A 16,535-nucleotide genomic window follows, 5' to 3' on the forward strand; every position below is an offset into this window, starting at 1 on the left:
CCCACTGACTTCAGAGCCGTCCGACTTTGGCACTGTGATGGTGGGTGCCAAGAAGACCCGGGCTGTTGCGCTGAGGGACAAGCAGTCCAGGCCCCCTTCAAGTTCCGCAGCCGCTGGTCGTCTGACTCCGGCGCCGTGATCGAGGCCGGGCGCCACAAAGACCTGGGCTGTTGTGCTGTTGGGCTGAATGACAAGCAGTGCTGGCCCTCTTCAAGTTCCGCAGACACCGGCCGTCAGACTCCGGCGCCGTGATCACAAGTGGGCGCCAAGAAGACCTGGGCTGTTGTGCTGTTGTGCTGAATGAAAAGCAGTTCCTGGCCCCCTTCAACTTTCAAAGCTGCCGGCTGTCCGACTCTGGTGCCGTGATCGTGGTCGGGCGCCAGGAAGACCCAGGCTTTTGTGCTATTGTGCTGAAGGACATGCAGTCATGGCCCCTTTCAAGATCCGCAGTCGCAACAGTCTCTTTTGCAGCCTTTTCCCCTTTTGTGGACAGGTACAAGGCCCAGAACTGTCCCAGCAACTCAGAGGCTGTAACCATCCTCAACAACTCTCCCACGGATGTAGAGGTCCAATTCTCCTTTGAGAATGCAGGGCAAGCAGACACATTCCTTTTGCACCCTCACCCAAAGACCCTGAAACCAAAGGAGAAGAAGGTTGGAGAAGGGCAGGTAGAGTGGGTACCATTGAAGTGCCCAGGGGCTGCTCCTTCTGCTTACAGTCAGAGCTCCTTTGATTTCTTCTGTGGGGCCATATCTAGGAGCTGACTGTTTGGGCATACCCCACCTCCCCTGACTTCCTGGAAGACAAACTCATCTGCAGCATTGGGAAGAACCCAGAACCAGTGGTCTTCAGCCTGTGCTGCCATGGGGTAGACATGAGAATCTGTCTGGCCTCTTTATTGTTTACCAACCCCTTTCTGTGGACACAGGTGGCAGATGCCATCTCAGGTCAAGCAGGTCAGGCTTTTGCCAACATCCCAGTAGGATTGTCAGCCGAAGCAGAATAGAGCAAGTAGACGATTGTGTCTGTGTGTGACTCTAAACCTAGACAAGTAAATCAGCCTAGGGTTAGGGATGGTGCTAAGAAAAAAGTGTGGGAGGCAAAGAACTTCCGGCACTTCAGTGCTCCCCATGGAATGCCTGAATATCAGGGCTTTGTGGTTTAAAAAAACGTTACATTAACCCTAAGCATGCAAATCAGCCTAGGTTTCCGAATTTTCCCAAGGAAAAAGCTGTGAAAGCAGCCTTGTTGTGGCACTTTTTCCCTCCCCTTGGGATGCCTTTTGCAGCTACAGTGTGCCTGGAGCTAAGGGCATTCTAGTTGAAAAAACCCTCACCCGAGCCCTAACTGCAGACAGGTAAATCAGCCCTAGGGTTAGGGATGGTCCCAAGGAAAAAGCTGAGAAGGCAGCCATGTTGTGGCATTTTGTGCTCCCCTTGGGATGCCTTTTGCAGCAGCAGTGTTCCTAGAACTCTGGGCTTCCTGGTTTAAAAAACCCCAAGCATAGACTTAACCCTACCCCGAAACTTAGGCAGGTAAAACATCCTAGGGTTCGGGATGGTCCCAAGGAAAAAGCTGTTAAGGCAGCCATGTTGTGGCACGTTTGCTCTCCGCTTGGGATGCCTCTTGCAGCAGCAGTGTTCCTAGAGCTCAGGGCTTCCTGGTTTAAAAAACCCTAACTCTGGCCCTAACTGGTGGATGGTAAATCAGCATAAGGTTGGAATCGTCCCAAGGAAAAAGCTGTGAAAGCAGCCACATTGTGACACTTTTGTGCTTCCTTGGGATGCCTTTTGCAGCTGCAGTGTGCCTGGAGCTCAGGGCTTCCTGCTTTCAAAAACCCTAGCCTTTGGTCTTAACTGTAACCCTAACCGTAGGCTTTTAAATCAGTCTAGGTTTAGGGATGGTCCCAAGGAAAAAGCGCTGGAGTCAGGCATATTTTGGCATGTTTGCTCTCCCTTCGGAATGCCTTTTTCAGCAGCAGTGTTCCTAGAGCTCAAGACTTCCTGTTTTAAAAAACCCTAGGAATAACGCTAATGCTAGGCAGGTAAATCAGCCTAGGGTTAGGGATGGTCCCAAGGAAAAAGCTGTGAAAGCAGCCATGTTGTGGCACTTCTGCGCTCCCCTTGGGATGCGTTCCGCAGTTTAAGTTTGCCCAGAGTTTAGGGCTTCCTGGTTTAAAAACCCTTACCCTATCCCGAACTGGGGGCATGTAAATCAGCTTAGGGTTTGGGATGGACGAAATGAAAAAGACCTTGGGGCAGCCATGGTGTGGCACTTTTGCGGTCCCCTTGGGATGCTTTTCACAGCTCCAGTGTGTCTGGAGCTCAGGGCTTTCTGGATTAAAAAACCCTAGCCTGAGGTTTAACCATTACCCTAACCCTAGGCAGGTAAATCAGCCTAGGTTTAGTGATTGTCCCAAGGAGAAAGTGTTGGATGCAGCAATGTTGTGACACTTTTGCGCTCCCTTTGGGTTGCTTTTCGCAGCTGCAGTGTGACTGGGGTTTAGGGCTTCCTAGTTTACAAACCTGTAACCCTAGCCCTAACCGGAGGCATGTAAATCAGCCTAGGCTTAGGCATGGTCCCAAGGAAAAAGCTGTGGAGGGAGCCATGTTGTGGCACTTCTGCACTCCTCTTGGGAAGGCTTTCACAGCTGTAGTGTGCTGGCAGATAAGGGATTCCTGGTTTACAAAATTGTAACCCTCGGCCTAGCCCTAACTGTAACCCTAAACCCTAGCCCTAACCCTAGACCTGTCCCAACCCTTACTCTGACCCTAACCCAAAAACTAACCCCTAATCCTAACCCAAAAACTAACCCCTAAAACTAACACTAACCCTAGCTGAAACCCAACCTTAAAACTAACCCTAACCTTAAAACTAACCCTTAAAACTAGCTCTTAAAACTAACTCCTAAAACTAACCCTAATGCAAGAACTAACCCTAAAAACTAACCCTAATCCAAGATGGCGGCCCCCATATGGTCACGTGGTTCTTTTTCAAGATGGCAGTGGTCATGCTGTCATGTGATGCAGGACAAAGATGTCGGCGCCCAGGTTGTCACGTGGTTCGGGGGCAAGATGGCGGCGCCTGGGAGTCAAGTGATGCAGGATAAAGATGGCGGCATCTACGTGGTCACATGATGGGGGGACCAAGATTGTGGTCTCTGTGATGTCACGTGATGCAGGCCAAATAGGGCAGTGTCCATGCCGGTCATGTGACACTGGGGAAAATGGCGTCACCTTGGGGCATACCTGGTATGGGGCAAGATGGCGGCGCTCGGGGGGGTCGCATGGTATGGGGTAGAGGGCGGCCCCCAGGGGGGGTCACGTGGGGCGTGGCAAGATGTCGGCACTTGGGGGATCATGTGATTTCTGGAAAAATGGCAGCATTTGGGACTGTGCGTTTATTCCTCATTTTTTGGTGGATTTTGCGCGCTTTCTGCGGGTCCTCGGTGGCTGGAATGCTGTTTCAGTTTGTGTCCGGCTGACAGCGTCACGGGGCGGGGCTTCTGAGGTGTGGGGTAGGTGTCAGTGTTTCAGTCAGGCACCTGGTGGAATGCCTATGCCCTGGGGTCCTTCCTGGATTGTGTCGCTGTGTGACGTCACCCAGGGGCACTGTGCATGCAGTGCGTCACAGCAGACGGCCCGCGGCGCTGTAGGTGCAGTATGCCAGGACTGACGCCAGGGGGTGCTATATCTGCAGTGTGCTGAGGAGGACAGCAGGGGGTGCTGTAGCTCCAGTGTGCTGGGTAGGTGGTGCTATGCTGGATGGCAGGGGAGGGGTCTGGCGTGGGAGGGCAGCAGGGGAGGGGTCTGTGTGTGAGTAGGGTATGGATGGTGGACACTGATCAGGGTTGATTGGTGGCAGCTGGGGGGTGGGGGGGTACTGATTAGGGGTATATCCTGTATTGTATATCCTATATAGTAAAAAGAAGAAATCTATATGTCCAGTGCAGCAGGAGAAAATTTCAGTGTCCTGAGGAGTAAATGGTTTGTTTTGGGGTTTTTTTTGTGCTTTACTCCCAGGGAGCCTGGAAGTTTCTACTGTTGCTTTTTTAAACTAAAGCTAGAAAGGAAAACAAAGTTAGAAAGAGATAGAGGGAAAGCAATACAGGGAAATGCAATACAGAGCAATACAGAGTAATACAACACAAAACTCATATTAACACAAGATGATAACCTTTTCTATTTTCATGTTGATTTATTGTTACAGGAAACCCAGAATAACAAAAGCACACATAAAACAACACTCATCTACCCTTAACACCCCCTTCAGATTACACACGAACTCACCATCGGTCTCGTCACAACTGCTAAATTACACCCCAGCAATCATTGGTCCTCGGGAACGTGGTTCCTGGGAGCCTCCAAAAAATCCTCCTGCCTGATGAAAAGCCCGGTCCCTGGACAGTCTGCACCCAAACTTTGGTGATGAACATTGCCTCGCAGACTGGCCGAGGGGGACCCCCCCCCCCCCCCCCACCTGGGGATTTTTTATTCTAAATTTATAAATTAGTTGAAAAACATGAAAGGCAAAAATTCATACAAGGTTAGAACCCTAGAAACCTTCAACACATACACACTTCCTTCAGCTTACACACAAACCCACACTCGCTCACACCACAACTGCTCTGCTAACCTCTAGCACACATTCACACCGCTCCTGAGGAATGTGGTTCCAGGGAACCTCCAAAAAATCCTCCTGCTTGATGAAAACCCCGGTCCCTGGACGGTCCGCACCCAAACTTTGGTGATGAACGTCGCCTCGCAGACCAACCGGGACCAAGGAAAAAACACCCAGCCGAGGGGGAAAAAACCAAATCCCCGGCTGGGGATTTTTTATTCTAAATTTAAAAATTAACTGAGAAACCTGAAAGGCAAAAACCACATACACAAGGTTAAATCCAGTCGGAATGCACTCACATGTGCAGAGACAGACACAGTCACGTGCTCTCACACACGCTCACACACTCTTCCCACTTACATGCTCACTGCAGCCCTTACTCGAGATGCTGAAGAACGTGCTTTGACACATCTTCTGGCTGCCACTCCTTGACGGCAAATGGCAGATTCTGGGGAAATCGGCAGCCACGGAACCCGTGAGACAACAGGAAGCAGTCAACAAGTGGCTATTTGACAGCTAGGACTTGTCCCCACTCTGGACCAATACATTTTCTACCCAAAATCCTATAAAAGACAAATGAACAGTAAAATTTATATAACTGTTCTACCTAACTGGACTACGTGCCAGGGCAGGACAGCTCTGATTGTAAGTGGTACAACATAAGTACACACAATATATGCTGACACACAATACAAGTTTACATAGAGTGTAAATACACACAATATAAGGCAATGCACTTACAGTGTAAGTACATACAATGTAAGCCAACACGGGTACATACAATATAGTTATATACAATGTACGCCAACAGAGGTACATATAATACAAGCCAGGACTTCAGATAACTCTCTGGAAGATTAATTCTTGAGCCCTATACCCTTTGAGAAGATGGAACCTACAGAACTACTGCAGTCACCTGAGGAGGGAGTAAGACACTCCCTCTAGAATACCAAGGAAATGGCATGAAAGAAAGACACTACCAAAGCTAGTAGTGAGAAGGAAGATGGATGAGAACACCTTGTGTAATCCTTCCTATCTCCAAGAGTAAAAATGTAAAGATGCCGGAATAAGCAATATCCGGGAATGAACGTGAGTAAAATACAGCCTATATGGCACAGAATAGTGCCGATAAAGCATTGAGATGTAACAAAGGCCGATGACACAGAAGACAATGGACACAGACTACATACCACAAACACGGACAGCATAACATAGACCCAGGTGGCATAACACAGAGACAAGTGTAAACTGCCTGACACTTTCAACTTATGGACCCAAGATTCCTACTGCAAGATGAGCCAGAGGCCGATGATGCCAAAGGAAAGGAAGCCCCAGGACAATAGCACATGATGATGAAATGTAACTCCTTAAAGGAAGTCAGTGCCAAAGCAGTTAAGAGGATGCTTGAGAGGCTTAGCAAGCCTAGAGAAGGAAGAGCAGACTGCCGGGTGACTGCGGCTATAGCTCCGGACCTGAAGGCGATCTCCTTGGGGGAAAGATCTGTGATGATGTCAAGTCGAGGAAGGCTGACAACGCAAAGTTCACGAGAATGTGGAGATGGGTCGGAACTGCCTTGCCCAGCAAAGGCTCTGGTGAGGCTGAGGAGAAACCCTCTCCCTTTACTTCCAGAGAGCCCGTCCCACTACAGACCTCTCCACTAAGCTGACATCAGATTGCCCCCCTGTGATAGTAAAGGTTTTTCCCCTTCTCCCAACCACTGGCCCCAACACTTAGCTTTTGGAAGACGAGCAGACAAAATCCATCCTCGGTTGGATGTGGATGTTGAGATGTTCTCCATGTGTGCTTCGGTGCTGCCATTTCCAAGCTTTCGCTACAAGCCTCCTCAGGGGACCTAAGACAAAGCAGAAAAGGTGACTATTGCCCTCAAAAACAGTAATCCCTGGGACTCCTCCACACCACTGCCCCATCTCACCTCAAATCTTGATTTGGCTCTGGAAGCTGCCCAGAAGATACCTGCAAAAAGAAAAGGGACACGCTCAGCATGCTGCTGCATAACACTCACCAATGAGTCAGCCTGCCTAAACACCAACTCACCTGCCCTCCTCTGTTCCTGGGCATGCCTAGGGCAGTGACAGCACCTGCAAGGACACAAAGCAGAAAAGCATGCTGAGATACTGTGAAAACACAACCTCCCTAATCAGACAAGTATGCCACACTGATATCTTAAGCTTGCACCTATCTGGCATGGGCATGCTCGGCCAGGATAGACTGGACCACCTAAAATAACAAAAAACAAGAGGAGATGCTTAGAGCTGCACCAGAAACTGAGACCTCAGCAGTACCAACTGCTTCTGTAAACTACTCAGTGCTCACCTTGCCCACTCAGCCTTGACTGCTGCTCCCTTCCTTGACTTCCTAAAAAGAGAGACAAAGAACAGTGCTGTAATAGCTACCATTTATGCTTCCTCTGCAGAGACAAACAGTGACTGACCTGCTCAGGGGAATCCCCTCACCCGGGATGAGAGGCTCTGCCCTGGATTTTATCCTTCTGCATCTGAAAGAAAGTTAGGATGAAAGTCAGAGGACTACAGGATAACTTAAGAGCTCCAGATATCTTGTGTCCATCTACAAATCCCATCTAGAGTCCATCTACACCCCACACTAAAAATCCCAAGTCCTCAAGACTTCTATGCAATCAGGAAGAAGGTGATGAATCTCCTATTGCACCAGGCTATGTGGCAGGGCAGAGCAGCTCCGGCACAAATGTGTGCTGACACCAGTGACACAGGACAGGACTTGACAGACAATGGGGACACAATGGGAACAGAAATCTCTTGGCAAGGAAAATGGCTGCAAGGACTGAGAGAATGCAAAAGGAGATGACCAAGGTGAAACTGATGGTGGGCTGATGAGGCTCAGAGAAGCCTGGAGGAAGAAGATGCTAACTGAATGATTTATTCCAAGAACTACAAAGATGGATGCTCAAGAATCCTGGGGTCAGAATCCTCTAACTCTCCTCACATTCTTACAAGTCCTAGTCCACCATAATGGATCCTGCGGGGCATAGCTGTCCATACAGCTCAGAACAAGACCTGAAAAGACATCTGACTGGATGCTTCCAAAGAGTTGCAATTTGGATGCCTGTCTAAGCTCCCAAGTCAAAAGTTCTATGGCATGGGTGCAGGGCCAAAAGAACGTGGCAATCACAGATGCTAAGAATGGTGCTAAGGTTTCTGACAGGCCCCTCAAAAGGCTAAGATAAAAGACACGATGCACAATACACACCAGGACTGCTCTGCCCTGCACACCTCAGCACTGGGATCAAAAGGGAGACTTTGCTTTTATGGGGCCTAAGGGCCCAGTTCTTGGCTACCCTCATCTCCAGGGCCAATTCAAACCACCCCCCTTCCCAAGGGGTCCTGACCCAGCATCCACTTTCATTCACTCTGTGGGTCGTAGCCCTCTACTTATCTCTCAGACATCTGGGGATGCTGGTCCATGTCAGGTGAGAAGGAAGACCGCCTCACCGGCTGGGAAGGTCCTGCTGTCACCGGGCTGTTGTCTCTCAGACAGCTAGATAACAGAAAACCAAACATCAGTGCCTGATCTTAGCGCCACATTGGCCAAAACCCCAAAAGTCTGCTACTCAACATCCTCCTAAGATGGCCCGGCTCCTCAGGTCACACGCTTTGGCCGTGCTTGGAGGCTCATGCCACCATCATGGGGTATACCTGAGTTAAGGCGACAGGAGGTGATGTGGCGTTGCTGAAAACTGAGTGGACCCTCGCTCCTCCTTCCTACTTCCCTGACTCACCGCAACTCCTTGGCAGTTGCCAAAGGCCACCTGGATAGCACCTTTAAATAGAAAAGTTCAGGGCTTCATCACCAGGTCCTGTAATACATCCACAAGGCTCACATGTGCAGGAAACCCGGTGCCTCAGCTGGCCGGTGACAGGGGCTTGGTGTGCTCCGAGTGCATTGCATAAAGCACAAAAAACGAGAATGGAAACTTAGAGCTCCACCAGAAATTGAGACTGGAGCAATAACAACTACTTCTCTCCATTGCTTACCTTTACTGCTGGTATCCAGATTTACTTCCTAAAAAGAAAGACAAAGAACAGTGCTGTAACAGAATCACCATATATTAATATTTCTGCTGCAGAGACAAATGGGGCCTCACCTGCTTGGGGGAAACCCCTCACCTGCGATGGGGTGCTCTGGCACATATTTAATCCATCTGAATCTGAAAAACAAGGTAGTACAAGAGTCAAACTGTTGCAGGATAACTTAAGAGCTCCAGAGATCCTGTGTCCATCTACAAATCCCATCTAGAGTCCAACTACACCCCACATTAAAAATTCCAAGTCCCCGGGACTTCTCCTATTACACCAGGCTATGCGGCAGGGCAGAGCAACCCCGGCACAAATGTGTGCTGACAGCAGTGACACAGGAGAGGACTTGATAGACAATGGGGACACAACAGGAGCAGAAATCTCTTGGCAAGGAAAATGGCTGCAAGGACTGAGAGAATGCAAAAGGAGATGACCGAGGTGAAACTGATGGTGGGCTGATGAGGCTCAGAGAAACCTGGTGCTAACTGAATGATTTATTCCAAGAACTGCAAAGATGGATGCTTGAGAATCCTAGGGTCAGAATCCTCTAACTCTCCTCACATTCTTACAAGTCTTAGTCCACCATAATGGATCCTGTGGGGCATAGCTGTCCGTACAGCTCAGAACAAGACCTGAAAAGACATCTGACTGGATGCTTCCAAAGAGATAAGCGTCTGATGCCTGTCTGTGCTTCTGAGTCAAAAGATGGATGGCCTGGATGCCAGGCTGTGGAGTGCTTTGTGGACAGTTGGTCAGCGGAGAAAGGTCACATTGACATAATGCCACTGGTTAAGCTAGAAGGGGACAAGTGTAGGAGTCAGTAGTCAGTGCCCAATAACAGGCAAGGACATTCTGCCCTTGGTGCAACAACAGGATAGGGGAGAACATCTTTGGCAGAAATATGAAGAATAGTTTCAATAAAATATCCACAAGAATGCAGAAGTAGGCGTAGTTGGCTGATAAGTAACTAACCAATAGTGAGCTCGCCTTTGCAATAGGTATGAGCCTCATTAACGCCAATATAAAGATGTGCGCCTATCAATGAAGTTTGAGATTTGCTGATCACTCATATTGCGTGCCGCATTTCTCCTGCCAATCCCAACAACATGGTGACCCCAACAACGTCATACCGGTAACGGCGACCACGGGGGATTGGTGAGGGAGTTCGGGTCGTGTTGCGGCAAGGACGGCAAGAAAGCACTGCTGAAAACGGGAGGTTCCGCTCCCTGGGTGACTTCAAAGGAAGGCCTGGCCGATACGTGCTGCTGCGACCTTGTGGAGCTGCAACAACGCTGACGTTTTTAAAATGGAAAGGCAAGCAGCATATGATTTATTCACTTGCTTTTTAAAAAAGCGACAGGTTAAGGACGTAGGTTTGCCGAAAGAGCTTCATGGGTTATTAGCTTATGGGTATGCACAGGGATTCTTCCAAAATCCTCATACAGTCCATGAACTAAATGAGTGGTGAAAGTTTGGAAATAAGCTGTGGGAGGCGGTTCTAGATGATGATAAAACTGCAGAGAAGTTAGGGAAGCTATGGCGAGTGGTGCATAAGAGTTAGTACAATATCAGGTAGAAAAGAAGGCTGCACAGCAAGCTACTGCAGCTCATGGTGAGAATAAAAGTTGTGGAGATTGGTCAGATTGCCTATTACCCCCTACCACATCCACAGTTATCTTGCCACCAACATTGGCTCCTGCTTCAAGCAGCAACTCACCCCCCATAACAGCACCGCCTGTGCCCTGGCCAGACCCTCCATCTCCCCCTCCTAGCAATGAGCCGATCTCTGGGGCAGAGAGTGACCTAGCGGGGGCCATTGCACAAGAGCAGAGGAAGGCATGGGCAGCAGTAGCAAAAGAGATCATGTATTCCGGGTTAGTGAGGCTATGGCAGCAGCTATGGAAGTGGCTTGCCCGGTGGTGTATACTCCTCTGGATGGGGGTGGATTACAGGCAGCAATTACTGCTCTAGATTGGAAACTGTTGTCGCAGTTACGGTCCACAGTTAGTCAGTTTGGGGTGACTGGTGAGCCCACAAAGCAAATGCTTGACTATATTTGGGGGACCCAGGTGTTATTGCCAGCTGATTGTAGAAAAATTGTGAAGCTTATCTTTACTTAACATCAGCAGCCTCTGTTTAATACACATTGGCAAGCACTCTGCCAGGAGTGCTTAGCAGTGGTACAGCAACCAGGTGACCCTTTACATGGGGTAACCTTAGATGAATTATTGGGTATAGGGCCTTTTGGTCGAACAGAAGCGCAAGCATTAATCGGTCCTGATAAATGTCGAGAGGCCATGCGACTGGTGAGGGTAGCTATAGGTAGGATAAAAGAACCAGGTGGGGTTCCCTCATACATGGGTATAAAGCAAGGAAGGGACGAATTGTTTGGATTTTTTATAGATAAGACAGCCACTGCTATGAAGTGAGCAGGGGTACCTGATTATATAAAAGGGGCCTTGCTCAAGCTCTTCAAAATAGCAACCAGGCTACAAAGAATGTGCTAAATATCCTAGGAGCTAATTGGACTATAGAAGAAGCTTTAGAACGCATGGCAAATGTGCCCATAGGGAGTCAGGCAATATTAGTTGAAGCTATTAAAAAGCTAGGGATAGGATTAAAGGAGCAGGCAGCAGCATTGCAGAGTCAGGTATTGGCTGGTCTTGCACCCCTGCAAGCAGTGGCAGCAAATAGTCCACGATCTCCATCTACTGGCCGATTTAAATGTTACCAGTGAGGAGGCACGGGACATACCCAGCGAGCCTGCCAAGCAGGTACCGTCTGGTGTCACAGCTGTCGCTCAGATACCCACAACACCGGAGCCTACCAACGCCGCTCAGGAAACATGAAGGCCAGTGTGCTCAACAGCCTCCGTGCCCAGACACAAGTAGCAGCTGTCAACACCTCAGCCCAGCCCCCCTTCAACCTGCCACCACCGGGAGCCTCGGGCTGGATGTGGCAGCCTCAGTAGCGGTAACATTGATGACCACCCAACCGAAAAAGGTCCCGACTGGAATAAAGGGACCAATCATCATTGATGGACAGCCTATGGGAGCTTTGCTTTTGGGGTGATCTTCAGCCACCATGATGGGATTATTTGTTTTAACTGGGGTAATAGACGCTGATTTTACTGGGGAAATTTGTGTTATGGTACAGACTCCTTTTCCACCAATGCGAATTGAGAAAGGGCAGAGGATAGCTCAGTTAGTTCCAATGGAGCAAATGACTAAAACATTGCCCCCTCATCAATCACAGTCCAGGGGAGAACGGGGCTTTGGCTCCACTGGAGGACTTACTCTGTTAACAATGAACTTGAACCATCGGCCAAAACGTGCTGTATTGATAGAGTATCAGGGTGACAGGCAAACCTTGGAAGGTTTATTAGATACTGGCGCAGACTCCAGCATTATCAGCCCGGATTGCTGGCCCCACAACTGGCCGTTACAGCCAACCACAGTAGCAGTTACCGGGGTTGGAGGCCTAACGCTTGCAAGGAAATCACCCATGTTATCAGTAACTATCGACGGAAAAAATTTACGGAGTGTTTTCTCAGTTGTGCCTTTGCCTCCTACTGTGCAGTGCCTCATTGGTTGGGACATTTTGGCTCAAATGGGGGTAGTGCTGACAAATGAGTACCCTTTGGGCTAATGGCCATTGCGTGGACTTTCCCAGTCCCACTCATTTGGAACACGGACACACCAGTGTGGGTTAAGCAATGGCCATTAAAAGAGGAAAGTCTGGAACAAGCACATGTACTAGTACAAGAACAATATGAGCAGGGCCATTTACAGTTGTCAGTAAGCCCATGGAATACCCCTATTTTTGTTATAAAAAAGAAGTCCAGAAAGTATCATTTGCTACAGGATTTACGAGCTGTAAATGAACAAATGGAGCCTATGGGAGCCTTACAACCAGGTTTGCCTAACCCAGCCATGTTGCCAAAGGACTGTCCACTGTTAATTGTAGATCTTAAAGACTGCTTTTTTACTATTGCTCTTCACCCTCGAGACACTCAGAGGTTTGCATTTACCTTACCAGCTTTAAATAGGGAAGAACCAGACAAAATACTTGAATGGCTTACTCTCCCACAGGGAATGCGCAACACCGCCCCCTTGTGTCAGCTGTATGTTTACAATGCTTTACAACCTTTGCGAAAGGCCCGGGCCATTTATCATTACGTGGATGATACTTTCTTTGCGCAGCTGCAGCCTTCTACAGGTCAACAAAATCAGGAAAGACATAAGGCCCTGGAACTACATGGCTTGGTTGTAGCTCCTGAAAAAATGCAATTATCCGCACCCTGGAAATATTTAGGATGGACACTTGCTGATCAGGTTGTTAACCCCCAGAAATGGCAATTGAATATTTAAATACATACACTGTGTGATGTTCAAAAGTTAATTGGAGATCTGCAATGGCTGCACCCTATTGTGGGCATCCCAAATGAGTTGTTAGATGAACTTCGACCTTTACTAAAAGGGACTGACCCAGCACAACCTGTCCATATAACCTCTGAGCAGGTTAAGACACTTCAACAGATATTGGACTGTGTGACACAGGGCAGTGTCCGGAGATGAGATCTTAACCTCCCCATACAGCTGACAGTTTGGTGTGGAACTAAATTTTTACTGGGTGCACTTATTCAGCAAGACAGAAAAATGGGGGAGGCGTGTGCCTTAGAATGGATATCTCCTCCACTTCAACAGCATAAAACTCTTGCAAAAAAATTTTGGCTGACTTGCTTAAGAAGAGTCATGAACAGGCATTACAGAGTACGGGAAAGAAGCCTGATCAGATATGGATACCAATGAAGAAAGATACATTGACCTGGTACCTGATAAACAGTATGGAATTACAAGAGGCCCTGCTGGGAGCTGGAAGCGTGATTGCCACTGATGATATTCCCAAGATACCATTGAACTGGGTAGGGCAGTGGGGTTGGATTCAATGCCCAAAAAGATCATAGAAGCCCCTGTCAGACTCTATAACAGCCTACACGGATGCAGGAAGAAAATCAAGAACTGCTGCAGTGACCTGGCAGGAAAAGGGACAATGGCACCATCAAATTTTCCAGACTTCCGAGTTGGATACTTTACAAACGATGGAGCTATTGGCTTTGTATGGGCCATGATGCATTTTTCAGGGCCTCTCAACATAGTGACAGATTCTTTATATGTTGCAGGAGTGTGTGAGCAAATAGAGGATGCCTCTATAAAAGAGGTTCAAAACAGGAGATTACATGAGCTGTTTATTCAGTTACAGAGGGCGATTAAGCTGAGAAAACATCCCTTATCTGTTATCCATATCAGAAGTCACAAATGGGATATTGGTCTGGGAGAGGGTAATGCACGAGCAGATAAGCTAGTCTGAATCACACAAATGACTCCAATTCCCAGGCAGACTATGGCCAGAGAGGCACATTCCATGTATCACCAAAATGCAAAGGGCCTCCATAGAGAATTTCAGATATCTATGGAAGAGGCACGGGCAATAGTCAAAGCCTGTCCCATATGTAGTCATCATAATGGGGGCTGCGGGTTAGGTCTGGTAGTTAACCCAAGAGGGTTGAGTACAAATGAGACCTGGCAAATGGATGTCACACATGTTGCTGAGTTTGGTAGGATGAAGTATGTGCATGTTACTATAGACACCTACAGTCATTTTATATGGGCCACAGCACAGACTGGTGAGAAAGCCAGGCAAGTGGAGAAGCACCTCAGCAGCTGCTTTGCTGTAATGGGAGTGCCACGGTGTATTAAGACAGATAACGGGCCTGCCTATTGCAGCAAAAGAATAAAGCAGTTCATGCAAATGTGGGGGATAGAACACGTGACAGGCATTCCTAATTCCCCGACAGAGCAAGCAATTGTAGAAAGAGCTAATGGTACCTTGAAAAGATATCTAGGTAAATTCAAAGATATTAGAGAGCCGCAAGAAAGATTGTTAAGGTGTTTATTTGTTTTAAATCACTTGTCTGTTTTTGGAGAAAGCAAGGTTCCTGCTGTAATTCGCCTCTATGTACGGGAGAAAGAAAGTGTAAAGCAGGACGTATGGGTAAAATACAGACATCCCAAAACAGAACAATGGCAAGGTCCTGTTAAGATGTTATATTGAGGCCGTGGATATCTTTGTGTTGCTACCCCTACAGGATCCTTATGGGTACCTGCTAAATGGACCCGAGCAGCTGTGTTAGATGGAACCACCAGACCTCCATCAACTGAGCACAGAAGACCGTCAGTGAGTGGAGATGAAGCTGTTGATTATCCTTTGACCAATGCTTCTTAAGCTGAAAGGACAGTGTAGTTTGGCTATTGACCGAGCGATTGATCAGTGTAAATCCTTAGATTATATACTAAGCCTGCGTCCAGCGCTTTCTACATTTGAATTTAGAGGGCTTAGGAACCTAGCTTGTATTGATTGTCAAAATAGACAGTGTGCTGCATGGGTATTGGTTTTTTGCGGGGGTTGTCAGCAAACTAAGTGGGTACATCAGACCCAATGATCTGAGTTGTGATGCAGGAGCTGTGAATTTTATTGGCAGTTGGGCTCCTGGCAAGCAGAACTCCAGGCCTTTACAGGATTACCTGGCCACCAAGGATTGCAGTTGTATGAATCCCCAGAACGGAAAATTCTCGCATGGTTATGGTGGGAAACCCAGCATTTAGTTAAACGTGATTTGGGACAGTCCAAGTTGCATATCTTACAGTCTGAGTGTGGTAGGGGTATTCCCCTTTCACAGACAAGTGTAGTAGGTACAATTTTGGGAGATCAATATCCCAACCAAGTGTGGGACAATTGTCTGAGAGACCTAAAGAGATTAAATCTGGGCAAATCAAGGAGAAAAAAGGGGAAAGGGAAGAAGACACATTCTTAAACATGTTTCTCACAAGTCATTATCTCCCAAATGTCTGGGTGGTTCAAAGCAGCGCCTGGGAAGATCAGGATGATGTGGCAAATTTATGCTGTTGCCTTACTAATCTTCACCCTCTTAGCAGACAGTGCAGATGCTGCCGGAGAGGTGAAAACTCACCATGCATGGGCCCCACCTCAGCCTAAGACTAACATTTGGGTCACCCTGGCAAACTTAACTAACCAGGAGGCTATTTGCCTGTCGTTATCTTCTCCCGGTAATCCATTTACAAGTTGCTTGGTAGGGGTACCAGCAGATCCCTGGCCATGTCCCTCAGGTGTACCCACCTGCAAAACTGACAATCCCAGGACAAGTGTAGATAATTGGGACCAATGGGTTTCTCACTTCCCCATAGCACCACAGGAACCCCAAGAATTGGAGTTGTTAGGTTCAGTGATGGCAAATGCATGCCTTAATTTTAACCTTAGAAGCCAGATTTCAGCAAAAAACCATTCCACTATTTTAACTTCCAGCATGGCTGTCCATCGTAACGCAACAACTTGGTGCAATTATACCACAGGGAGAGTGTCAATCTCATCAAATGACCCTATTTAATTGCCAGCAGGTTGCTTCTTAATCTGTGGGGACCGTGCTTGGCCTGGTGTCCCATCGATGCTGCCATGTACAATTGGATGGCTGTCTCTGCTTACACCCAATACATCCATGATGTTAAACATGAGCCACCGTTGTTGACATAAGAGAATGATCCATGCATTTACTGCTGACTGTAGGGACGATGTAAAATTTTGGTCCCCAGGGGCCATAATTGCAGCATCCTTTCTGACTCCAGGGGTGGCAGCCACAGGTGTCCATGCTACCCTAAATAAGTTGGGATTCTGGCTTGCAAAGCAAACCAATGCCACCTCTTTGGCACTTTCTAGCCTTTTGCTTGATGTTGATTCTATTCGTCATGCAACGCTTCAAAACAGAGC

Source organism: Zonotrichia albicollis, chromosome 19, assembly GCF_047830755.1.
Source record: "Zonotrichia albicollis isolate bZonAlb1 chromosome 19, bZonAlb1.hap1, whole genome shotgun sequence".
Taxonomy (NCBI): Eukaryota; Metazoa; Chordata; class Aves; order Passeriformes; family Passerellidae; genus Zonotrichia; species Zonotrichia albicollis.